General features: G+C 42.8%; 1 protein-coding gene across 9 annotated transcripts in view; it reads right to left on the reverse strand.

The window, feature by feature from the left end:
* Positions 1-19,308, reverse strand: part of LOC104150285 (semaphorin-4D) — an 89,523-nt gene extending 70,215 nt beyond the window's left edge. For 2 of the 9 annotated variants that reach the window (XM_068926559.1, XM_068926558.1), the window contains exon 1: positions 19,053-19,201. The gene's annotated coding sequence lies outside the window, so the exon portion shown is untranslated. The other 7 variants (XM_068926554.1, XM_068926553.1, XM_009684448.2 and 4 more) reach the window with 7 other exon arrangements.
* Between the last annotated feature and the right edge of the window lie 1,226 nt (positions 19,309-20,534).

Below are 20,534 nucleotides of genomic sequence, written 5' to 3' on the forward strand. Positions count from 1 at the left end.
AGATAAAGCATCAGTAATAACAACATGTAATAGCACCCTTTCAGTAAGTTCTTGTTGTAAAGGAAAAGAACTTCTAGGATCATGCAAGATTAATGCGATGTCTTCTAAAAAGATGATTTCATTTTTGCTTTGCCTTTTGTTTTAGAAGAATTTGCAAACAGCACCCAACAGATTTTTAGATTTGTTTGGAGAAAGTGCTATTTTTTTAAGGGAGCTCCAGTGTCATTCCGATCATCAAGGCAGGCTCAAATTAAAAAAGAGTAAAAACGGAAAAGCATACACTAGTTATGCAATATCTTCCCTAAGTTTCAGTAAAAAACAAAAGCAACAGCATGATTTAATAGCAATAACCAGAAAATCTAGTAATACATTCTAGAGCACAACCACAACAAAGATTTTTTTCTTTCCATGTACTCCTCTAATATTACAATGGTTATTCTTTGCAATCAGTAAAAAACAGTTTTGGAAAAAAACCAGTACTGATATCCAACTGTCAATTACATACACTAACAAGGATTATTCTGTATAGACTAAATATGGGTCACATTAGAGTTTGGTGTCTTTGAAACGGAGTCCAAGATTCAAACTACGATTTTATACACTAGCAATATAAACAGAGCAACAGCACATACGGCTACAATTTACACAACACAAACATCAAAGGGTGGTTTTTCAGTTAATTCTTCACATTTAAACTGTAGGGTAGAAGAAATGACACAGTATTTATATACAACATACCAAAAGATCAACTTCCTGATAGATCCTATAATAACAATATTGAAGAACTTGCTGAAGCGTTTCTGTTCACAGGGACTGCACCTAAGTTTGCCTAAATGCTCTTGAACTAAAATCAGGTGCTGAAGACTATTAAAGAAATTAAGAAAACTAGTCACAGAAAGAGATCTCTCTTCAATACACACATATAAAAACAAGAAAATTTAGAATTAATCTCCATACAGGCCATTATGGCTCATGGTCAAATTAAGAAATCGCAATCTGCTGAGCAATTCAAACAGCTTTATTGTTAGTTAAACCAAATATGAAAGGATGTCGATGCTGTTAATGAAATCAGTTAGTCAGGAGTGACAACACCATATAACCTCTTTCATTTGGAGCCTAAAGTAAAGCATTTTTACAAGTTGAGGCAATTATTTGGTTCTGCTACTAACTTATTCCCTGTTGTGACAACTCACTTTATCAATGATAAAGAACCTTTAAATTAGCTTTCAACTTAAGCAGACTTATAAAATAACGGGAAAATTAATTTCTTACCTGCAACCCAAGCTGCATGGCTGTTCTCACAGCTCTTTTACAAAGACCGTAGCAAAAGGTTGCCTTGAGCAGTAGGCAACGGCCTGAATTTTGTTATCAAGTAATGAGTCTGCCACAAGAAGAATGACAGCATGGCAGCAGCCTGCTGCATGTAAATCCCTTTGCTGCTTAAAACTAGATTTTGGATCAATATTAAAACAACAAACAAACAAAAAAATCCAATACTATCCAAAAAGGGCAACAAGAATAACAGGCATCTGTGCTGTTTATGCTAACCATATAAGAGGCTGCAAATCAGCACTAAATTGTTTTATATTTAAGCAAGCGTAAAAATAAAAACATGAACACAGAACGCATTTATCTCAACTTTGCACAGCGTCAGCCATGAGCTGAATGCCTCACCGTGCAAACAGTGAAAGCTTTCTAGGGAGAGCCCAATATTTAGAAGCAGTAAAATAAATGCTACCCGTTTTGTGAGTTCCCCCCTGCCTGCCTGCCTGCCTCCCTCCCTCGCCCTCCTCACGCTTTCCTCCCCTAAGGCTTCACTCCTTGGTTAACATCTCTCCGGCTGCAAATAATTGCCTGCCTCAGAAAGGCACCTCGGCCAGTGGCACTCCTTAATCAGCAGAAGGACAGCTGAGTGATGCGAGGCATTTCCACCTTCTCCCTCGAGGAACCCCACCGTCTCCACGAGGCAGTACTCCACCACCAAGAATTACAATGACTTTAACTGTGGCGTTCTGCCCTAATGAGAGGGCCGTATTCCAGTAAGGCCCTGCTCCAAAAAAACCCACCTCAAGCTATTACACCAGCTGCCTGCTAGGATTTAGCCTATCAATACATTTACTGCCAAGGATCAATCTGTCCAGCCGGCATACAAACCTCTGGGAAAATCCATTTGTAGAAACAAACTCACAACGTTACATTGTACATACATGCAAGCAATAATCAATTATGTTGTTCTTAAATGCTCATCACAGTGTGAACACAGTAACAAGCAAAAACAATTTTGTAAGTTCTTCAACCTTGACACGGGCAGGATACCAATACAATTGCACCGGATTTACAAAACTGGGGATGAATTTACAACAAGTAAGATCCAAATAGCTCTGTGGAAATATCTCGGAAAAGAAAACCAGGTATGTATTTCTAAGCAAATTGGAAAGAGAGAAAAACAGGTACCAGGGTACACTAGTAATTGCAGTAAGGAAAGTAAGTTTATAGTTGACGCTCATATTTCCTTGTAACACAAAATTGCAGCTTCCATCAGATCAGTCACACATGCTGTACTTTCATCCTGGAATGAAATGGCAGCATCTAGAAACTGTACAGATATGTTTCTTGCAAAACAAACCAGTCACCTTCCCTTCCCCATCTTACAGACTTGCTGAAGAAGAAAATTTAAACCTGATCCACATCATCCTCATTCTGAAGCGGCCACTAAATTCATCTTCTGTGATAGGACATGACACGCTTAAATCTCATTATTGTGTGCTTTTATCCATTCCACCCATTTTTTTTGTCCTTCATGACACTGCTTTCTTCCCAGCTACTTGCTCTTGAATTTTGACACTTCAAGCCATACAGATCAGACCTGGGTCTGAAGCCAGCCCTGCTGGCTGTATTTCCTGCCTCACTCACTTTTTGTTTTGTAGCTTCTTTAATCAACTTATAGTTAGTAACCCCTTTGTCTAACCAAAGACTTGATGATGTCCACGCTCACCGTAACACTTACCGGAAACTATTTTAAGATACAACAGTCAGAGGCACAGTTAAATGAGCTGATGCAATTAAACCGCACAGCTCTTCTTTAATCTCCTGCTCCTCTAAATTCTGCTTCTCCTACCGCTCTCATGTTCACTTTCTCGTTTCAAATTATGCTGTGAACCTCCCAGAGAAGGGACTATGTCTCCCCAAGCGTGTTTATACAACACTTAACACTCCACAGCTCTGCTTTGGGCCCTCGAACGTTTCCAGAATACAACAGCAGGAGTAGTACAGTAAAATCATCAGTTAGACTTGTTTTCGATAGCTTCAGGTTTTTGCAGGAAATGGAAATCATTAATTGACAAAACGACAAACGCTGTCCTTCCCCAACCCTAATGTCTCTCCTCTCCACACAAACAGAGCCAATTTTGTTATATTAGACAATCATAACCTTTTTATTGTTATGATGACATTTTCAGGATTCCTATTTGGTAGAACCTTCCTCCACAACCTCTCATAAGGATTCAGTTAAAAATCAGCTTTCTGTCTTCTCTGCTACACAAACGTTTTAAAAAGATCACATTTTCGTCATCTATAGGAGCTTAAATTGCCGTTGTCCATCCCATCCGACAGTCACACAGAAACCTCTTCACACAGACTTTGAGAAACAGGTTAAAGTGTGATTCGGTATTGGAAGTAAAACAAAGAAACTTAAAATGGAGAAAAAAAATCCTTGCTTTGAAAGATCAGATTTTTAAAAAAGGCTTTATATTCTTAAAATGATCACAGGCACATAAGACAAGCGTAAAAAGTAGAAAAAACAGGACAGCAACATAAGTAGATACAGAAAGCTTGACTACACATGAATTTTGGCGAGTACTTAAAACATTTAAGTCAAGAAGCAAATACACTGCGCTATTTCAGGAGACAGAGAGGGGATGGGGAAGTGCTACTAAAATACCCACGTTTTTAAACAGTTTCCTGTTCACACTAGAATACTTCCTTGATTAATCAATGTATTCCTGTATGAGGTACATGTCTGTGCAATCCCCCAGTGCACTAAGATAGCTGTTACACAACATGCATTAAAAATCACAAACATGCTTTCGATTCTGCAGATGGCCAAAACAAATGCAAAGCTTTATTACTGATCTTCTCACTTCTGTCACAGTTTTTTTCCCCTTTACCAATTTCTCAGCTAGACTTCTGTTACGCGTGACCCTCACAGATGGAAAAACTTGAGTAGCTGAATTGTTAATCAAGTTGTTTGTCGTCCTGCCAAACAGCTAAGTAGAGAATTACAGTCAAAGTCCATAATCATTCCAAAACCTCCACAGCAAACATTCAGCTCTGTTAACGAACCGTAATATTCGCCCACCATAAAGACCAATTCCAAAAGAAGCAGGAGTCCTTTACTCCTGCAAGTGGTCCATGGGCTGGTATCACAGCTACCGAGAGAAAGTCTTAGCAGAAGTTTGCATTATGCTGTGTATTTTAGAAAACAGCGTGGCATTTACCCTCCCACTCCCTGCCTCTGCCAGAAACCTCAACACTCACAGCAGTAAAATAAACTCAAGGCTTTGAAAGACTGTTGCACAAACATTAGGAATTACAACAAAGACCAGAAAAGACAAACATTAAGCCCCAAAACTACTGGGGCTGGATATGGCATGCTATCTCTTAGTCCATAAACTTAAAACCCTTTTGCATATATCCCACTGATAGCACAAAATTTTGTAGATCGACCCCACTAAATCAATGTGCTTATTTGTACCACATGATTTGCACACGGAACAGACAGCTACATACACATTTTGTTATATATGACAGCATTAGGAATTTTAGTCAGTCATCAAGACACACTTTACGCACAATTTTTCTACCTTAGGTGTTAGAAGTACTACACAGGCCACCTCATTAACATAACCTACAAACACTAGTCATTAAAAGTGAACGAAAATACCAAATTTGCTTTACCCACATAAATGTCTAAAGAGTTTGATATTAAAATTTAGATTATAATAGGTTTTAATTTTTAATAAAGCCTGAATTCTAAATCCCAGGTAACATACTCATCTTTAAAAATAAAGCATCAACTTCTTTTTTATCAACTATTTTGAAATAAAGGAAATGAAATATGCAAATTTAAACCTAAAATATGTTTTAGTTATTGCTTTTCTCTTTGAATTAACAGCAATTGAATCATCTGTTTTTATTACAGTTTCAGCCTTCACATTCTTATGCTCAAGACAAAGCAGGAAACAATAATGCTGTTGTTTTCAGTACAAACTGTACACACCTAACATTGTTCTTGTTCACAACAGCACAAACTGTTCCATCAATGTATTTTCAAAAAAAATGACTTTTTGAAATTAACTCAGTGGCTCATAACTTTCCACGTTTTTCCTCTCTGAATGATGAAATCCATGCATACTAACACAATCAATATCATAGCAATATAACTTTTTTTCTGGCTTCCTGTAAGAATATTAATATATGCCAGCATTAGGAAAAAAAAAACCAACATCTAGTAAGGCCTACAAAATGCCTATGATCTTATTGTCAATATTTAATTTTAAATGTAATTGAAGGTTCCTCAGTCCGTGAAGGAAGGGAACATTCACAGGTGGGAACGTGTAAAGAGCCAAAGTAATAGTGTATTGCCTGGATGATTAAATAATTAAATATAGCATCTCAGTATCAATACCATGTTTGCAATTTTTAAGTGTATGAAGTCTTAGTTTCGAACCTCTGGAAGTCTGAACATCTAAAGTCTAGATTTGAACATCTTCATCAAATATATGTAATCACAAAGGACTTCAACACTGCAAGAAGGGTCTCAGAAAGGTTTACTGAAACCCTTTGATCATACCTGAGGAACTTTTTAAGTCAATGCAGCGACAACAACCCTACACAGACATCTAAGCACCGTGAACGCTGTTTGCTATTAGCTGTAACAGAAGTACAACACTGAAAGTCCACATTACTTTTTTCAATGTCAGAGTTAAACTACTAAAAATATTTTTTCAAATATCAACATAAAAATATGGAAATTCTGAACAAAGGCTGCAATACTGTCGCCTGTGTACGTATCTATTCCTGCTTTAACCAAATAGACGCTTCAGGATCTAGACGAACCATCACCAAGTTTCCCAAAAGTCATGATCTGCACAAGTTTAGAGCTGCTGCAGCACCTTTCCAGCTGGACTTGCACATTCAGATCATGAGAACTTCAAGGGTCTGAAGCTGGGCATATTTCAAGATCCTTCATCTCTGGACAACTCTGCTCCCCATCTCTACACATCTCCATCTGCCTTTGAAAACATTTCTAATGATATTATTTATTTGGAGCTGACTTATTGTTACTCTCCCAGTGATCAAACAGTTTACAGACACAAATCCTCACAAAGCTCCCACACAGATGCACCAACATGACCAGCTGGAATTTCTAATCTTGTGAAACAAGTTTTCAGGCCCCTGAAACACCAATTAAAACGTTAGTTGTGGAAGATACAGTAGCAAGCTAACAGAACAGTTCACTATATAACTGAAAACCAAGAGAAAAAAAAAACATAATATAGATTTTCCTCATTGCTGATATGAAAAGTAGAAGCAAGCATAAAAATCCGTTTAGCCAGAAGAGTTAGGAAGGTTTTTCTTTTCCTCAAGTATACTCCCAATGCATTTTCTGCATAGTGCTGCAGGTACTAGCGCCCTCCCTCCCCAACACCAAAGTCAATGAGAACCTCATGGCAAACATCTCTAATAGCGCTTTGCTTTTCTGGAGATTAACCACTAGAACAAAATGACCTCAGAAAGTAGATCTTGGGCTTTTAGCGTCTCCCTGAAAGTATGCTTTAATCCAAATACAAATCGATACCTCTTCATAGGTGTAACTGGATACACTTCTGTAATCTGTTTTACACAGGTGGTAAGGAAATTTGACCTAATAGTTAGTTCAGCCTTAAAATGTGATTGTTTAACTGTGGTTAAAAATAAAAGGTGTCAAAATAGCACCTCAAACCTCAGCAACTGAAAAGCAGCTCCACCTAAGAGAAACTCTCATTTTTAAAGGTCTCAGAGTGTTTCAATTTAGAGACTTCTCTCTGGACTAAGTAGCGACTCGGATCAAATTCTTCTCACAGAGACACATATTCACCCGACCGAAAATACAAGTGCTGTGGTGAGGGCAAAATATCCTTACTAACTTCAGAGATTTCATTCTCAGATGAGTCTTTATTTCATGGGTATTTATATTCAGGAGTGCCTTTTCCAGTTAACTTGCAAAGGTTTTAGAGCTTGTCTTTCCTTAGCCGCCTGTTTAGCGGGTCAGATTGAATTGTCTGGTATTATACTCCCTCGTACCAAATTACCATGCTTTTAGAAAACACTGATTAGTTTGCTTGCACCACTGCCAAAATGTCTCCTCTCTCGCAGCACCGGTGAGCTTGTCCAGGGTCCTGCGCCAAATACGGCTCCCCTCCCTGGGGTGCGCAGCACCCAACAGCGAGCACTGCCATCCCCAAGGGAGAAGCTGCACTCAAACCTCAGGGGATGGGAGCTTTGTTTTGCTCACTTTTTTCTTTGCTGGTATGTAAGGGAAGCATGGAAATCGGCATTACAGACAAACACCAGACGAGGGAAGCCACTGGGCCCCTTGCAGGGCTCCGACGACCTGAACAACCCACCAAATGACTACGGAGAGCTCACGTGAGGTGCTACCGCAACATGAAACCCCAAATCTACCTCTACTAAACAAACCCCACTGCTGGCAACCGGACAAATCAGCTGCCCCTTAAGGTTTCTCCACGCAGTCAATACTAAGCCAAGCAGCCTTGGAGCCTCTGAACGAGCTCTACTCACCTCTGAAGAGGTGACGTTAAACCAGAAGGCAAGAGGGGCTCAAAGGACAGCCCTTTCCACAAATACCAGAGCATACTGGGGAATAGCAAGTTTCTCAGAGAGTTTAAGCCTGCCTCCCCGCTGCAGGAGTCTTCCTGCCCCCCGCCCCAAACACACTCCCCCTCCTCTCCCCGAGGGAGCGCTGTCATTCATGGTACGAGTATGCCCCACAGTCTGTACAGACCTTCAGTCCTTTTCCTCACAACATGCAAACCACAACCACGCCCCTTTCACGACAAAGCCCCTCCACCGATGCATCTCCAAAAGGGAGATAACACAAGGATTAGTCAAGGACTTCCACAAAAAGCTACTTAACTGTAGAATGGCTGATCCTTATAAACTTCAGATCCTTGCATCCATCCTTATAAATATCCAAGTATCATAAACTTTCTAATCTCTTTTGTATAGCCTTCATGAACTTTGTATAGTAACCAACCAGGTCTTTCAGAGCTAAAAAGCCTTCCTGAGGAAATTTAAGGTCTGGTATAAGGGGCAAAGAGCAGCATAAAGGTCCCCTCCATGGTCCCAACAGAATCAGTACCTGAAGCTATTAATAAAGTGTACAATGCCCACCCTCGGGAATTCGGATGGGACAAAATATTTGTAGCAGTCAAATTCCCTGTTTTGGCAACCTTAACCTGCTCCCCACCTTCTAATCAACTAAGCAGTAGCTATTAGGCATAGCAGTGTCTATACACTTCTTCCTGCTGAAAGAAGAGAAACGATGGTAAAACGCTGAAGAAATGCCGCGTGCAGTCCTACAAGAACCACCCTTTACATCTGTGAAGTTCTCTAACTAAGCCAGTCATACCATTTTTATCCTCTCCTACCATCAGTAGTTCAACCCCAAATGAAATTTTAGTTGCCCAAAGTAAAGGCACAGAAGAAATACAGTCAGAGCTCCCATTGCCCTCGTCCTGACGTTAATCCACAATTTTAAATAGCGTATCCATGAAATCCACTATCACATTCAGTAGTTCCTCCATTTCCCCAGTAACGATTTGAAGACGGTGGCGTGTGGCAAAAAAAAAGTAGGATTAAAAAGAAAGAAAATCCCCCAAATATAATGGAAAATTATTCAATTTGCCCTTAAAATTCCACCGCTTTCCAACAGTGAGAAATTCCCAGAAAGCACGTAATGCAGCACCCGAGCATTACACTTAAGGATACCTGACCTGAACGTAGAGCATTTCCTTCAAAGCATTGCTACATGGTCATCACAGCATGAAGTAAAATACTTTAAGGCACATGCATGTGAGGGAGAGGAGGGAGGGAAGGGATGATACACCAAGCATAAACATGCCCTTTACACAGTTTGCAAGTTAGCAACAAGCTTCAGTTTCTGCAGTAACAGCTAGTCTTCCCACTAGCACTAGACTTTTGTGTATCAGCCATTTTACAGCTCAAGAGACTATAATTTAGGGTGTACTTGATGCTGTTCTTTAAAACTAAGTTCTCTTCAACACAGAAATAGCTATTTTCCCTAAAGCCCTTTGTCAGAGAGACAAATCTCCTTGCCTAATAGCCTGCAAGTATAATTTTGGTGTAAAATACACTAATGTAAATAAATAGCAACTAAATTGGTGAAGTTGTCAGTGCAGCTATGATCAAAGTCAGACTGCTATCTCCAGAACACTGCATTTGCCCTGAAATGTCATCTCAAAGTCTACCAAATGGGGAAGGGACAGCTGTGTTCCTTATAAACCTCTACACTCCAAGGAATGTAAATAAGGGATATTGTTAAAATGAAAGACCTAGTTAAAGCTTTACATTTGTAATGTTAAAATGTTTTCCCCTCTTTTTTGTATCTTTAATCAAAGGTTATAAATGTTTAAATGATGGCAGTTGCCATGGAAATATGCAAGCCAAGATCCCTCTGTGGGAACCTCAAAGCTTCCTTTGCCATTGAGCACCGGGTAATGACAGGGTCACATTAACACCTTTGACTCCCCAAGCCCATTTACTGCATAGACGTTATCACAGCTGATTCCATTCACCTTCCATAGCCAAGCATTAACTACTTCTGCTCAATCCATTTTCTGCTACACTCCCCGCTTCCCCCCAACACTCTCCCAAATCCATTTCGGCACTATCTTTTATCCAATGGCAAACTGATCTCAAGCGTGCCCAATATTCTGCACAAACACTAAACAGAAATCTGAGGGCGCAAATGCCATGAGATGCTTCATCTGATCAAAAGCATCATTTCCAAACCTATAAATTTCTTTCTCCAGAGCAATTGGAATAAAATAAGTTTGAATCCTATCCTACATGATAAAGGTATAGCTATGGGGGGGGGGAGGGGGAGGGAGAAGAGGATGCAGCTACAGGAACTGAACTCTGATAAAAGCCAACAATTACAGAAGAGAAGATGAGATGGGCTCTGAATAATGGTTACTTTTTCTCCTAGAGACTGTCGGTGCTAAAGCAGGAAGAAGTTCTTTAAAACCTCAGTGGAATTCCTGAATATCAGCATGTATCATTTGATGCACAATCAATTTATGCACATGGGAGGCCTATTTCAAGGCAGATGCAAGCAGCGCCTTCAAGGAAAAAAAAATTAATTCTAGATAGACAAATTCAACCATTTGACTATATCTCTATATCAACATCTCCATATTGTGAGAAAATACTTACTTTAACTTTGGATATATATGCATTTAATTCATATAACCATAGAAACACATCTCTTGCATACAGCCTCTGCCATCGCAATAAGAAATTCCTCAGACTTACCAAATATGCGAGATTTAAAATGCATTTAGGGTTACTTTACCTGTCTGCATATTTGAGAACAAAACAATTTCTGTAACATCTATCCTGTCTGACAATAACTAGCCAAATATTTTAAGCAATTAAGCATGCTGTAAGTGCACACATATGTTTATGTTTTTAATTACTTGATTTCAGAGATACAACCGCATTGATACGAAAGCTCTCAAGCCTGCAAAAAGACTTATCTTATGTATTTATCACACAATCCCTTCAAAACTAATTCCTGTGCATGAGAAGTTAAATGCGATTATGCATCTCTCTCACCTAGCAGATGATCAAGATGACCTCTTGAAGCAGTTTATCAATTTCACCGACACTTGGAGTAAAAACCTGGCCACATTCAACTGAGTAGTAAATTTATTTCAATAGGACTATGCATCTAAACATATAAGCACAGATTTTTAAAAACTCAGTAATTTCAAAAAAGAAAAAAATAGAGCCGTTCTCTCAACTAAATAAAACATAGATTTTAGCAGAAAATAAAACTAATGTAATTCTTCCCCCGAGCAAAAGTCAATGAAACTTTTCAGTCGTTCTGCATTTTTGTTTGGTCAACTTTATCAGAGGCATTTATTTTCTTCACCCCTACAGTTCTAGTTTGAGTGAGGATCAGTTTTCTGACAAATGGACCCTTCAGGTAGGGTATATTTGCAGACAAAAAAGGAAGGAGATCTGTGTGTGCATATATATATATATGCCTCTTTAGCAAATCCTTAGTAATTAGGCAATTGCTGAGTGAAAACTGGAATGCATAATTTTTTTTTGCCTCCAGCCAATTTACACGTTGCGTTAGAAAAAAAAAACAGCTTGGCAGAGAAAAAAGAAAACAACCTAAATTTGTGGGCACCACACTGCTTTCGCAGACCCCTGTATGCAAAACGGTGACCTATGAAACTATGAGGAGATCCATGGCCAAGGCACGCCAGGGAACTTCAGCTGATTTTGCCAATTCTCACACTAAAAACACACACCACCACCACCTTACTTTCCCCCATATACACTTTTTTTTTTTTTTTAATCTTCCCCCACCTTCACTCAGTTTGGCATTAGCACTCTGTTATTACAGCGCTATTTTGAGGGGGAGCAGGCAGGACAGTAGGCTTGCGCGAGGCCCCTACGCTGCAGGTAATCCTCCGCAGGCACATCCCAAAGGCACCCGCGCGAACTCCCTTGCAAGGTCAGGGCCACTGATTATTAACTTGTGCGGGCACAACACGCCTCTGTTCCTAAATGCTTTGCAGACTGTTCTTACCATGCTCAAATTAAATACAGATTTTCACACAGAAACCTCTCCCAACTCACACTAAGATGTCTGGAAAGTTAGAATTACAGAGCCTACTAGGAAAATCCAAGATGGGGCTTACAGGGAAGGGTGAAAAATACTTGATTAGATCAGACTGAAGGAAAAAAAAAAAAGAGAGACTGAACGCACAAAAGTCTGTCTACTCCCACAACTTTCTCAATTGCATCAGTTGGCCCAATAAAAGTTATTACCTCTCTCCACAAACTTTGCCTTATTTAGATCCTCAGATTATCACAGTTACAGAAAGCAGTATCACTATTCAGAACGCTAAAAAGGTTGTGACACTTTAGGAGGACTCAGGAGTAAAATGATCTCTTGCAGTCAGTTATTTCCACAAAACCTGTGACAAAGTTCAGATGAATGAGTGCAATCTCTTGTCTGGTTTCTCCAAATGTTTCAGGGAAGCGTTCTGCTTGTGCTAACTGCTATTTTTCTTAAATAATGGCATCCAAAGTTCATGCATTACAGGATGAGGTAAAAGCACATAGAAGGATATCCTTAAAAGATTATATCTATTCCTATTCTTATCACTTCAGATTAGCAAGTAACTAAAATTCCAGAGACCCAACCAACATTGCCCACATATACCTGTCTCAAACACCACAAGGCAAAGCAGGGTTATTCTTTCCTGGTGTCACAAGAGATGACTTGCAAACTGGCTAGTTATAATAATGCATTGCATAGAGATAAATTACCAGATTTAATGTGCCCTCATGCAAATATTGACCAGCATATTTTTTGCTAAATGATGCTAGAAATAGCTAGCTCCTTCTCAAGTATTTCAGGCTTGGAGTACAACTACAGTAAACCTAAGCAAAGCCAAACACAACCTCAGGGACCTGATTTACGATATAAATTCATAGTTCACTTGTGTATAGTGTATATTGTTCCATTCTCCCAACACGCAACAAACTTAGAATGAGAGAAAATTCAAATATAAATCCAGGACCTTTCGCATCTCTAGGTCTCTTGCATCCTGCACTGTTTTTCTACTCACAAACAACTACAGAGCATTACCTCTTTCAGTGGAAATGAGAAAGAAGACTTTTTAAAAAAATTAGCCTCCACTTTTCTATGCACATCTTTGTATATACTGTGACAAAATCCATAGAGCATCACTTGCTTATGAAAAAACAGACACACTTGAACATATACATGTAAAATGAAATCACTTGGGGCAAGAAGAATGCCTTCTTTATATATAGGAAGGGGGAAAAACACAGCAGAAAGACAGCTAAAGCCTGCCCTTGAACACTACTCTTAAACAAAACAACAACCATAATCATGTTTTATTCATTTTTCCCCCCTCGCCTCCCTCTCTGCTATTATGCAATCCAAGCAAGTATGTATAGACCTGGCAGGCCATATTCAAGTGCACAAAAACAACAAGCTTCCCGCCCTGGCTCTCAGCTCGCTGCAGTAGACTTAGACCTGGTGTAGCTGCCAGCCACCCATTAGCCCCTCTCCTGCGCACCAGGGAAGAGCTAAGAAAGCAGTTTGCAGAAGTTTCTACCTTCCTGCCTCCTTTCCAGACAGGAAGGCCTCGCTCTATAAACTCTCCTCGATTTTGCATTTCCTCTTCTGTCTCTCAGCTCAGTTTAGCAATCACAAGTGTTAAGGACACCAAGATTTTCCAGCTGGCTAATTCCATATATTCCCTAGCCTCTTTCATATAGCTACTCAGTAATGTCCAAATCTACTCAGCATGCACAGCAGTGCACATTAACACACAAATCAAGTTCCTCATAACGCACAATCACCTGTTCTCCTTTCAAGCCCACACCATACTACAGTGCCAAAAGCACTCTCAAGGAGAGAGTGAGCAAGTGAAACGCAACCTGCAAATCTTACTCGTCCTTGCAATGAGGCCAACAGGTACTAATTTTGCTGCACAATGTTCAATCAATCCTCTTTGGCTTGGCTCATATATAGGCTAATACTAATTTAAGAGGATCACTGCAGAAAATGCCTGGTAGGTAGCAAGTTCACTGCTGCACACAAACCGAAAGAGGAAAAGAAATGGGTGGAAGAGAGGGAAAGACAGAAAGATGGCTATTACTGCTGTATGAAGACACCTGTTTAAATTTGATACATAGGGTTCATTTAAGCTTATTTACTGTCCTCAGAAAAGTCCTTTATCTGCTTATATCTATAGTCCAAATGTTTCTATTTCCTCCTCAGGCAGCATAAGAACATACTCCTGCATCACAGTACTGTATGCAAACAACATGCATGCCCTCTCATTCAAGAAAAAACAAAAAGTTGTCTTCTTACCTTGGTGCTATTCGGCTGTTCTCCCTCCAGCCCCTCATAAAAAGTGCTTAACTTAATAAAAAATAAGAAACTTACTTTTAATCATGCCGTTTTCAGAAACTTGTTCACATTATGAGAAGCTTGTTGCAGTACACCTTGACATGGTGTCAGGGGACAGGAGGAAGGCAAAGAGGATTCTGGACACTTGAGGTAAATAAGAACGGAGCAAAATACCCCCCGAGATAAGGTACAGTAATACTTCTATTCAGATAGCTAAATAACCTTTTGCATTCTTAAAACCTTATACATGCATAAAAGACAGAACACAAGAGGGTTTTTTTGCCAGAATACAATTAAATATAATACCCTATTTAGCCAATTCTGAATAGTAAGACTTGTAGCTTCTCCATCAAGGAAGAGGGCAGGCAGTAGTGGGTAACAGAGCATAATCTGAAATACTAGGTTCCACTTTTCAGTCTATAACTAACCAGTCGTGTAAATATAAAGGAAAGAATTAAAGTGACTTCTTAACTCATCTGAAAAACAGAGCTGAAACCCTCCTATGAGAGGGCAAACAGCTGAAATGGCTTCCACGTGCTGAGACGTGCAACTCATGTGCAGTTACACCAACGCACAAGAGAGTTAACTCTCCAAATGGAAGCTGCAGCATCCTTTTGGCATTCGCAAGCCCCTCCTTGCATTCAAGCAAGACATGTGCTACACTGAAAAACAACTCGGCAGCCACTTCACCCTCCTAAAACTCAAGGCTCCACTAAAGCAAGAGGGACCCTCCACTATTTTTGATACACTCAGTCTATGTACTTAGACGCTTCAACCACAGGGCTATGCAAGGTCAGATGACAGGGGCCTTGTGAAATGCTTCTTTATCAACAGAGAAACAACAGGTTAGAAAGGGAGCAGGAGAGCTTCAGAGAAAGAAAATTAAATAAAGCAGCCAGAACGCGCTTACCGGCGCCTTATTTATTTTACGACCTCCCAACCAGGCACATCCTTCTCTAGCTAGCTGACCAAAACACACAGCAGCTGCCTACTAGCCACAAGAGAAAACGCTCCAAAACTGTTTAATATTATCACAACAATGAAAATGTCAATTCTCATTTCAAAACCTTACAACAAAATCATTTATGGACAGGTCTAAAAGATACTAAATACATCAGGGAAGCTTACGTTCTGCTCTAACTCTTTTTATTACCTCCTTTAAGTCTCTATCCTCATTATTTTGCTATCCAGAATACATTACTGTTCCATGCATTTTTCCAAAAACGAACCATTGTGGAAAAGTCTCTCAGTCATACCCAGAAGTAATTACGTTTGAGTTTAGTAGGAAGCCTGGTAGATTAGCATCCACTCACAAAAAAAAAGAATTCAGTGATCACACACCTTCAGAAATCACTTTTTAACTTTTTTACAACTTATTTAAAATAGAATAATTTGAATCTTTAAAAGATCCAGCACTTGTAAACATCAAAGGCATACAAGCAACGTTAGTCAACCTTAGCAAATACATCTGTCTGTCTCTGTCACTTCTCATTTCAAGTTATCTTTGGACAGCAAATACTAGGGATAAAAATCATATCCCTGAACATTCACAGGAAACACTTTATTTTCTTAGGATCTACAGAAAAGCTATGGCAACAAAAGTGACTTGAGATGCCATTTTTCCTGGAGAAAACAAAAACTTACACTAAACACCTAGTAAGTTAAAACTAAAACAAAATTCCAGAGCATTTATATCAGAGTATTTTCACTGGTGTACATATGAAGCACTCTTTGGAATTCTCCCTTAGAATCAGAGTAGAGCACAAGCATCTACTAATTCACCCATGACCTTTTGCAAACTAGATGCTATATGCAAGTGTTACATCTAATGACAGCAGTTCAGATCAAAAATTAATTTCGGCATGACTGACAGAGACCTTCATTTATTTCAATTGCAATAAAACATCGCAGGCAATATATTTTACAATATAATGTTCGCCAGACACGCACCACTTACGATGTTTTCACAGAGAGAAAAAGATGGTTGCGTGAGAGAGAGAGAAAGCAGCAGAATGAGAACACTGCAACCTCCAGCTCCAGCCAAGTGGCCCTTGGCAGTTTACACATCCTCTGAACAGGTCTCCAAAACCTTCCGAGTAAGATGCTGCACGAAGGGGGTAACTCTGAAGTTCGGCTGCTGACAAAGTGGGCCAATTAGGGAAAGTGGCAGAGCAACAGGATCTTCTCGCAGCCGTTCTTGCACGACCTCTAGGTAGTATAAAGCCACGCTGTTTGAGCTGTACACAGATGTATCAGTGCAAGCAGGTTAACAAAAGGTTATCAAGTATTTAATGTAATAGCTGTTTCTATTGGAGGAGGAGGAGGGACTGAATCATAACACTAGCAGAGACAGGGCAACACAATAAAGGAAACCTCCAGGCACATCTGCACCTATACTGTCCAGCAGATCTTCGAACCAGTCTTACTATTGTGAAATAAACCCATTCACATCAAACACTGAAATCATATGCTTCATTCCTTGTGTTCTCCCTGTCAGCTACTATGACTTTTGTTTCTTAAAAACGGGCATGGACCTATTTTGGTAGGCAAGACTGCAAGCAGCCTTTTGTAAACACACTCTGTAGCAATCCTTGACCATTGCAAAGTCTAGGTGTACAATGAATAATTGCTTTCTGGGGGGATGGGGGTAAATTATTTGCTCTCTAGGCCAAGAAATCCCAGTAGAGATAGACTTCATCTGTTAGTGCAGCTCCACATTTGCAAAATTTGCTTTCTTCCCCCCTTATCAGCATACATACAGAAACCTATTTCCTCATCACTCATTTTCCATTCCTCTCCTGTACTGCGGAGCTGCCTGCACCACAACTCTGCTACCTGAATTACAGAGTACCTGTCCATAACCTGCTCATCCCACGTAGCACGCTGTATTCATACACTTTCCTGCAAACATGGAACATAGTTAAGTGCAGAGTTTTGACCTACGTGAGCTACTCCTACCCCAATGCCTCATTCTAACTGAGTTTGTAAATGATACTCCCACTCCAGAACAGCCTTCACATAAATGATCTACATCTGCTCAGCTACAAAAAAAAAAAAAAAGATCAACAAAACTTTGTTTAGGTACACTTGCATAATTGCCTAAGTCTGCAGTCTGTCTAATAAAAGAAGTCATTAAAGAGTTCTCTAGGAAAATTTCAATATAGGGTATCCAAAAGTTAGCATGAGATCAGTGGCTACTTCTGACCTCAATGGTCATAAAGTAGAGACAGCCCACAGCTAATTTCTGTGAATTTTTTTAATTAAAATTCTTAGACTTTACTACCATATTGATTTCCAGACATACTAGAACTACTTAGGTCTAACGACTTAAGAGAGACTCTTCCACTTCTCAGCTAAAGTGCCTCCTTGCAAGAAGTATATGATAATAAAGACAGGGGGTAAGAGGAGAATAGGAAAATATTTCTGCATAAAACCAGAAGGCATATATGAAAAGGCCCTTCAGACTACAGGACTATCAGGTTCACCCCCTTTCCGGGCAGACCCACCTTCCTTTTCCCCCTCCCTTCTGATGGCAGTCGCGTAATAGAAAAAAGCTGCAGCACTAAAGTTACAATCAATGCCTTCTCTTCACGGAGAGCCCTTCAACACTGAAGCTCCATGGTTTCATATATTCAGAAAGCATTAGCAAATGGCCCACACCTCAGCGAAACAGCAGAAGAGACATCCACTTATAATTAGCTTGAGGGTAAAGAGGAAGAGAGGAGGAACTCTTAAGTCACTTTACCCATCTCTTGCAAACTCAGCACCTTTACACAGACCTGATTTAAACTGTCCTGACAGCTGAAAAACAAAACAACTTATAATAGCTCTTCAAAACATATGCAGCCAGTTTCCAAACAGCAAGCATCCAGCACAGTCCTGCTATTCGTTTAATAAAAGACTGAGTTTCCAAAAGGACAGAAGTCTTTAGGGAAGTGCCAAGACACTTAAATCGCAATTTGTAGGCTGCCTGGCACTTCGAAATAACCAAGTCACTTCCCAGCTGAATGAAAATGTCTCACATCCATATTTACCAAAAAGCAGCAGCCAGCTCAAATATCCTTTACATGTTTACACTGGCAATGCCCCAAGAGGTTCAACACTGTGCAGCCAAACTGCTACAGCAGGTGCAGCACAGGCCAAAAGCACTCTCTTCGCTATTTCGAGTAACAAAACCCCCCAAGTAAGGCTGCAATCTGAATTTTAAAAAAGAAGACGCAAATCAGAAAAGCCCACCAACAGACCTGGAGGCTCCCGTGGGCCAGCCTGCCCGAGCACCGCGCTCCCAGCCCAGCCCAGCCCAGGGCACGGCGGCGGCCGGAGAGCCGGCACGGCTTCACGGGGGAGGGAGAAAAATAAAAAATAAAGACGTTTATAAACCTGTCAGCTCTCACTCATTTGTTGAGAGAGAGGCTCCTCCTCTTCGTCTGACTCCAGCCGTATTTATAATGGGGGCTAATGAAAAATGCAGGAGCCTCGCCGTGCCGCACCTCTCCGGCTCGCCTCGGCGCGGCCGGGCAGCCCCGCGCCGGGCCGGGGCCGCCTCCCTCCCTCCCTCCCTCCCTCGCTCGCTCGCTCTCCGCCCCGCCGTGAGGCGCCGCCGCCGCCGGGAGCCCGAACAAAGCGGGCGCGCTGCGCTGCGCCCCGGCCCCGCGGAGCTCCGCGGCGGCCCGGCCCGGCCCGCGCCGCAGGTGCGCGCCGTAACGCCCGCCGGGCCCCCGCGGCAGCCGCCCCCCGCCCCGAGCCCGCTCCCCTCCGCGCCGCCGCCGCCGCCGCGCACCCGCAGGCCCCCGGCGCAGACCCCGGCGGCGCCGCGGCCGCCGACGGACGGAGGCAGCACACGCGCAGCCCAGACGCTCGCCCCCGAGGCGGCGGCGGCGACAGCAGCTCTGCCGCCTCCTCCTCCTGCTGCTGCTGCTGCTGGTCGGCGCCGGGCGGGAGCACCTACCTGCTGCCGCCGAGGGGCTGCCGGCGCCCGCCTCGCCCGCGCCCCCGCCTCGGCGCCTTAGCGGGGCAGGGTGGGCAGCGGCCGCCCCCTCCTCCCAGCGCCGCGGCGGCGAGCGCGGGGCGGGGGCAGGGCGGCGGCGGCGGCGAGGATGGGGGGGGAGGAGGAGGAGGAGGGAGGAGGAGTTGGTGCCAGTGTGTAACAAGTTTGGGCTGCCCCGCAGTATGGCGGCCGCCGGCCGGCGCGGGAGGCGGCAGGGCGCCGGCGCGGCCCGGAGCGGGGGTGGCGGGGCCGGGGAGCCGCACCGGCGAGGCTTATCCCCCGCCTCGGGGCGCGATCTCCGCCGCCAGGCAGAGCCGGCCCGCGGCGGAGGGGTGGCCCCGGCGCCCCCCGCCCCCGGCCGTTACAGCCCCTCCCCTCGGCCGTTGCGCCCCCCCACCCCCGGCCGTTACAACCCCTCCCCTCGGCCGTTGCGGCCCCCGCGCGCCCCCGAGCCGCCAGTGGCCCCGCGGAGGGGTGTGGGGCCGGGGTGTGCGGCGGGCTTGGCCCCGGCAGGCAGCCGGTGTCGGCGGGGCTGCCTCCGGCGGCCGCGCCGTGCCGAGGAGGCCCCTTCTTGCCCCAGCCCGCTGCTCGCCGGCACCCCAGGGCCCAGCAGCGCGCCGGGAGAGGCTTCGCGCTCTTCGTCACCTGTCTGCTTTCTCCTTCCCCCCCTCCCGAGCCCTGCAGCTTCCCGCTAGCTCCAGCTCCTCCGGAGGCTCCCGTTAGAGAGGCCGGAGAGGAGCGCAACAGCTACGTGACGCCCACTTGATGGCACCTAATGGTATAAGCAAACCAGCTCTTCGCTAATGATTTAGTGCTGTGTCGCTTGAAAATACATTAACGCGCTTCTACTGAAAGCAGATCTGGTGCCTCCACAAATCACCGGGTCATGCAAAAGCTACCTCACTTCCTTGCACCTACTGCTATTTGTCACGTTCCACGGCTGTGTCTTGTCTCCGACCAGACAGATCCAGGCAGCGGCAGCCTCATTGCAAACCGCAACACGAATCCAACCCAGTATGCGACCTCTCGGCACCGCCGAGATATGAATGATTTATATTAAAAGCAAACATTATTGGAATTACTGTGCCTCAAAGCGCAGGCCCGCTTAGGTGACTGCTTTGTAATATTATAGGAGGAACAGCTTGGCATAAAAGAGAAAATAGGTCAGCGACTACAGAGATCTCGCCCAGGATGCTTGTGCTGAGTCACTGATGAGTTGTTGATTGCCCTCGCGTCCACGCACGCCTGCGATGACTTGTTCTGGTGAAGGAGATG

This window comes from Struthio camelus, chromosome Z (genome assembly GCF_040807025.1).
Source record: "Struthio camelus isolate bStrCam1 chromosome Z, bStrCam1.hap1, whole genome shotgun sequence".
Lineage (NCBI taxonomy): Eukaryota > Metazoa > Chordata > Aves > Struthioniformes > Struthionidae > Struthio > Struthio camelus.